Genomic DNA, 6,519 nt, shown 5'->3' with positions numbered 1-6,519 from the left:
GAACATTATCTCGGAAAGCAAAAATGGGTATGTTTGAAGGAATAGTGGTTCCAACAATGTTGTATGGTTGCGAGGCGTGGGCTATGGATAGAGTTGTGCGCAGGAGGATGGATGTGCTGGAAATGAGATGTTTGAGGACAATGTGTGGTGTGAGGTGGTTTGATCGAGTAAGTAACGTAAGGGTAAGAGAGATGTGTGGAAATAAAAAGAGCGTGGTTGAGAGAGCAGAAGAGGGTGTTTTGAAATGGTTTGGGCACATGGAGAGAATGAGTGAGGAAAGATTGACCAAGAGGATATATGTGTCGGAGGTGGAGGGAACGAGGAGAAGAGGGAGACCAAATTGGAGGTGGAAAGATGGAGTGAAAAAGATTTTGTGTGATCGGGGCCTGAACTTGCAGGAGGGTGAAAGGAGGGCAAGGAATAGAGTGAATTGGAGCGATGTGGTATACAGGGGTTGACGTGCTGTCAGTGGATTGAATCAAGACATGTGAAGCGTCTGGGGTAAACCATGGAAAGCTGTGTAGGTATGTATATTTGCGTGTGTGGACGTATGTATATACATGTGTATGGGGGGGGGGTTGGGCCATTTCTTTCGTCTGTTTCCTTGCGCTACCTCGCAAACGCGGGAGACAGCGACAAAGTATAAAAGAAAGAAAAGAAAAAAAAAATATATATATATATATATATATATATATATATATAATTTGAGACCAGTTTGTATGAAATAGTTGTAGTGTTACCCAGGACCTTTCTAAAGGCTCCTGTAGTTTGAACACTCACATTTATCCCCCTTGCAGTGACACTATTCATGCATTCTGCCATTCCTCAGGCACCTCATCTTGATCCATACATCCAATGAAAATTCTCACTAATCACTCCCTTTTGAATAAATTCAACTGCAGTACCATTTACTCCAGCTGGTTTGCCACATTTCATATTAGTAAGGCTTTCACCACTTTTTCTCTCTTCACCAAACCACTCTCCCTAACTCTCTCACTGCATATCGCCCCATCCTAAACACCCTATCACCTTATCATCAAAAACATTCATCAATCCTTCAAAATACTTAATCCATCTCCTCCTTGGTTCATTATTACCGGTCACCATTTCCCCTTGCCTGCGTCAAAGATGTTTGTTTATTCTGTTTTTTGCACATTGTTAACCTCCTTCAAAAAACTTCACATTCTACATTAAGTTCACTGATAGCCGCTTACGCCAACTGTCATTTTCCTTTTTTCAACCCTTGCACCTTCTTCACGTCCTGCCACTTTCTTGGGAAATGGCGAATCGTATGAAAAAAAAAAAAAAAAATATATATATATATATATATATATATATATATATATATATATATATATATATATATATATATATTATCCCTGGGAATAGGGGAGAAAGAATACTTGTCACGTATTCCCTGCGTGTCGTAGAAGGCGACTAAAAGGGGAGGGAGCGGATGGCTGGAAATCCTCCCCTCCCTTCTTTTTTTAATTTTTCAAAAGAAGGGACAGAGAAGGGGGCCAGGTGAGGATATTCCCGCAAAGGCTGTGGTTTCGGTGCATTATACATGACACCTAGAGACTGAGTGTGAACGAATGTGGCCTTTGTTCTTTCCTAGCGCTACCTCGTGCGCATGCGGGTGGAGGGGGTTGTCATTTCACGTGTGGCGGGATGGCGACGGGAGTGAATAAAGGCAGCAAGTATGAATTATGTACATGTGTATATGTGTGTATGTCTTTGTATGTATATATATGTATACGTTTCAATGTATGGGTATGTATATGTGCGTGTGTGGACGTTTATGTATATACAAGTGTATGTGGGTAGGTTGGGCTAATGCGTGAGACAGCGACAAAGTATAATAAGACTCGGATAGAGGGTGTCTGAACGTGGATGTACTTGAGAAGAGAGGAGAGGTAGGATATATGTTCGAGGAAAGAAAGGCAGGAACGGAATAGAGGGTATTGGAACATTGTGTCAGTGGACTCAAAGGCTTGTGAAGCGTCCAGGGTGAACCATGGAAAAGCCGTTGGGGCCTGGCTGTTTAGGAAGCTGTGGTTTCGGGTGCATTACCCACAAGAGAGAATGGAGTCTGAGCGGATATGGCCTTTCTTTGTTAGTTTTTTTCTTAGTGCTACCTTGCTGACGCAGGGGGCGACGATCGTGTCTTGGGGAAGAGAAGAGGATGCATATGTTATCTTTTTTATCCTTCATGCACTTGTTCTGTTTCCTCTGGGGCGGGGTGGCGTCGGGAATGGATGAAGGCGAGCAAGTATAAATATTGTACATGTTATCTTTGATTTGTTTCATGAAAAGAGGAAACTATTATCATGTGAATTTCAAAACATTCATATCCAGCCATATCTAGCGCACCCGCGAACGTAGCCTAGCTAGTGGTTTCGTGTCATCCTGGTCCACCAGTCGTCAGGGTCTGCGAACTGAGATAATGAGGGACAAGACTGAGCAATTACAGTTGTTGTCGGTGGATTTACGTCATTCTGAAGTCCGCCGAGAGGCCTTTTTTATTGTCCACAGTGGCTGGGGCGTTACGTTGGGAGCCCCCTGCACGCCACAGCTGCGTCGTCTGCAGGGCAGCGTTGCGGTGGTCATGTACACCAACAATTCTGTTAGATGATCTGCCGTAGGGGAACAAAGTGGAGGTAGAGGAGGGCGTAGGGGTGGGCGCGGGGTGGCGGGCGAGGGTCTGGTGGTGGGAGAAGGCGCGTCAGGAGCACGGGTCGCACACCCCACGGCCGGCCAACGGGTTCCTCCTCCTCCTCCTCCCCCCTGTGTCAGGCGCAGGAAAGGGAAGGAAATTAAAAAGTTAAACAAGGACAGACATTTAGGTTTGGGTACCGCAAGGAAACACATAAAAAAATGGCCCAACCCGCCCACATACACGTATATACATACACGCCCACACACACACACACACACACACACACACACATATACATACCTGTACATAAATACATAAACTGTATAAATACATATACAGACAAATACATATATACACATGTACATATTCATACTTGCTGCCCTCAGCCATTCCCGTCGCCACCCCACCACACATGAAATGGCACCCCCCCCCCCCCCCCCCGTACGAGCGCGAGGTAGCGCTAGGAAAATACAACAAAGGCCACATTCGTTCACACTCAGACTCTAGCTGTCATGTATAATGCACCGAAACCACATCTCCCTTTCCACATCCAGGCCCCACAGAACTTTTCATGGTTTACCCCAGACGCTTCACATGCCCTACTTCAATCCATTGATAGCACGTCGACCCCTTCCACCTCCAATTTGGTCTCCCACTTCTCCCCGTTCCCTCCACCTCTGACACATATATCTTCTTGGTCAATCTTTCCTCACTCATTCTCTCCATGTGACCAAACCATATCAATATACCTTCTGCTCTCCCAACCACACTCTTTTTATTGCCACACATCTCTCTTACCTTTTCATTACTAACTCCATCAAACCACCTCACACCACATATTGTCCTCAGACGTCTCATTTCCAATACAGAATAATCACAAACACGGTAAACTTAACTTTAAATACATATCCATTTCAGTTGCCACATTTGGCGATACCGTGCTATGAGTTGGTAATGTTCAGTGGTATGTGGGAAGATAAGATCTTACCTGTGCGAGTGGCTGAGGTAGAGGTAATTGTGGTGTAGGGTTGTCAAGTTGGAGGCTAGGTAAGGTGGGATAAGGCTGTCTCCACCGCCCTCACTGTCCAGCAGTCCCAGAGCCGCGCCTGACACTCCTGGAGTCGTCTGTTGCCCGAAGAGGAAAGAGGCAAAACAGTAGTGTGAAGTACATGTTCTCTTTATTTCCCCTAAGTATATTACAGTTATCTGCTCAGACAATGTACTATCTCTTTCATTGAGGAAAGTACGTTTCCTATTGTAGATTAGATCATTTCTTTTAGGACAAAAAGGGTATTTTGAGCGTCTGTGGCTGACACGGACGTGGACATATTGTCCATTTTTTTGTGACTTGTTCAGAGTGTAGTGACGGATTCTGGTTTAATCTCGACGGTATGGGTCTGGCATAATGAAGAGAGAAGCTAATGATTGTGGGGCATCCCAAAACCCTTATCACCATGGTGCGGGAGTAATAATTCGATTTATTAGCCAGACAGAAAACACTGGACCTGGAGTGCCTTAAGAGGGCACATGACGAGTTGGAATAACTCAGTCTGGAGACGATTGTATATATTCACCCCCTTGTGGAAGTACCCCACAACCCCAGTTATGGATGACAATCCAAAAAGGCTTTATTGATTCCGACACTCGGTCGGCGCACTTCCATCCAGACTTGCACCACTTCAACGATCGTATATGCAAGAAATGGGATATAGAGAACATAGCATCCTGCAGAATGAACGCCGAAGGAGAGGACTAGGCGACAGAGGACACAGAAGGACAGAATAATGGTCCACACAGAGCGAGACAGACAAAGCCATAAAGGTTAACTGAACGCACTGAAGAGTTTCGGAAAACTGGTTCAGAGGAACGAAATAATTTACGGTCGATCACGTATTGTTCTCACGCAACTCCAGACCCAAGTCTGGGATGCTCAGCTTTCCTTGTGGGAAGAACCACGAGATGATGGAACGCCTCCCTTCTGGTGGAAATGGTTGATGTCAGATCCCTCCGGGTCAATCTATGGTAAAGGAAAGAGAAAAGGGAAAAAAATGCCGTTGCTAAGTTCCCCAAGAGACGTTATCTCTCTCCACTTGCCTCTATTGTGTGTGTCATCTCCCTGATACAAAGAGTCTTTTTTGCACCTAACTTGACCTCAAATTGAACGGTTTGTTGGAAAATGAAGATCCACTCACAAGATTGAGGGAGACCCCCCAGTCCGCTGACCTCCCTTGCTGTAAACAACAACCCAGTTGCCTGTCCTGATATTCTTCAGCTTCCCAAAGCATTTCGTACCCCTGACGCCAACTGAAACTAGAATTTTCCTTGTAGGAAACAAGGTGATAGATGTTTAGATCCCTTTCATTACTTGAGCACATATATTGAACTGTTCAACGACACCAGTACAATTTAAAAACACAAAAGCCTTTTTTTAAAAACACGAAAACCTTACCTGTGTTAGCAACATCCACAGAACCGCAGTCCACAGCATTTTCAATATTTTTCAGACGTAGTTCCCAGTTCAGTGCAGTAGACGCTACTGATGTTCATATATCTTGTACAACTGGATGAAAGTACAAGTGTTCATCATGGACAACAATTCTTGGTGTATAGTCACGCCGAAGAAGTCGAGAACAAGAACATTGGAACTACACAACGTATGGAAATTGTCGATTTTAACAGGATACGGTTTGAGTTATTAGTGTAGTGAGTGAACACACAAGGGTTGGGAGATGACTGACTGTCAGTGTGCAGTGCGCCTGCGCGGCACACTAGAAGGGTGGATCACACGCAACGGCCGTGATCGTCCTTGCTTCACGCTCCGTGGGGTCAAAATTTCCCCCCATCAGACATACACTGTCACTCGCTGGGTTTTTATGTCTGTCCCTCCGTATCAATTTATCCATCTTTAAGGAACAAATGAGAGTCATTGATGATGATGGAGCAGAAGAAGATTACGGTCAAACAGGCAATAGAAGCGGCCTGGAGGAGTGTGCATTTTCCAGGGTCGACTCGTCATGTAAGGGGGGTAGTCCAGGGCTTTGTCATAGGTATGGTATAATGCTCTCTGATATTCCCCAGATCTGGGCACTGATAACGCGGACATTAGGAAACTCTCATGGATCTCATGAACTATCTGTATTGTCATGGACTATCTTTGTCGAACTTATAGAGAAAATAGTTTATGGAACTATTTGGCAATTATTTTGTAGTTCGCCCTTCAACGTCTTTGTCTTTGCATTCATACCACAGTTCAAACGCGCATGGAGTAAGATAAGTACAATCACGAATTGATTGTTCATCTTTGATGTTTTACTAGAAAGTTACTTAATGAATTGGCATTATAGCAAAATCAGTACTTCAAGTATTTTCTTTTTTTTTAGGGAGAGCCAGAGAACACCTTTTTTGCCCCCAATTTGAATATAACGTAAGGAAGAGCTTCAGTGCCGTACATATGAACCAAATATGTTTTCAGTGTTCATGAATGACAGGGACCATATACAATAATGTATGTTATCTTAACACGATTGATTTGTTTGGATCCGTCCTTCGTTTTTCCATGTTGCTCCCACGTATTCCGTGTGTCGTAGAGGGCGACTAAAAGGAGAAGGGCTGGAAATCCTTGCCCCTCGTTTTTACCTTTCCAATTGAAGGAACAGAGAAGGGGGCCAAGTGAGGATTTTCCCTGCAAGGCTCAGTCCTATTTTCTCAACGCTACCTTACTAACGCGGGAAACGGCCAATACGTATGGAAAGGGAGCTGTGGTTTCGGTAGCATTATACATGACAACTAGAGACTGTGAACGAATGTGGCCTTTGTTTTTTTCCTAGCGCTACCTCGCGCACATGCGGGGGGAGGGGGTT

The 6,519-nt window shown here is 44.6% G+C and overlaps 1 long non-coding RNA gene across 1 annotated transcript; it reads right to left on the bottom strand.

The window, feature by feature from the left end:
* Positions 1-1,367: 1,367 nt before the first annotated feature.
* Positions 1,368-5,414, bottom strand: LOC139764459 (uncharacterized). The gene is made up of 3 exons (XR_011716378.1): positions 5,109-5,414; positions 3,648-3,784; positions 1,368-2,787 (listed from the first exon to the last, which is right to left on the bottom strand). It is a non-coding gene; the product is annotated as an uncharacterized lncRNA (long non-coding RNA).
* Between the last annotated feature and the right edge of the window lie 1,105 nt (positions 5,415-6,519).

This window comes from Panulirus ornatus, chromosome 50, assembly GCF_036320965.1.
Source record: "Panulirus ornatus isolate Po-2019 chromosome 50, ASM3632096v1, whole genome shotgun sequence".
Lineage (NCBI taxonomy): Eukaryota > Metazoa > Arthropoda > Malacostraca > Decapoda > Palinuridae > Panulirus > Panulirus ornatus.
This window is presented reverse-complemented; position numbering and strand designations above follow the sequence as displayed.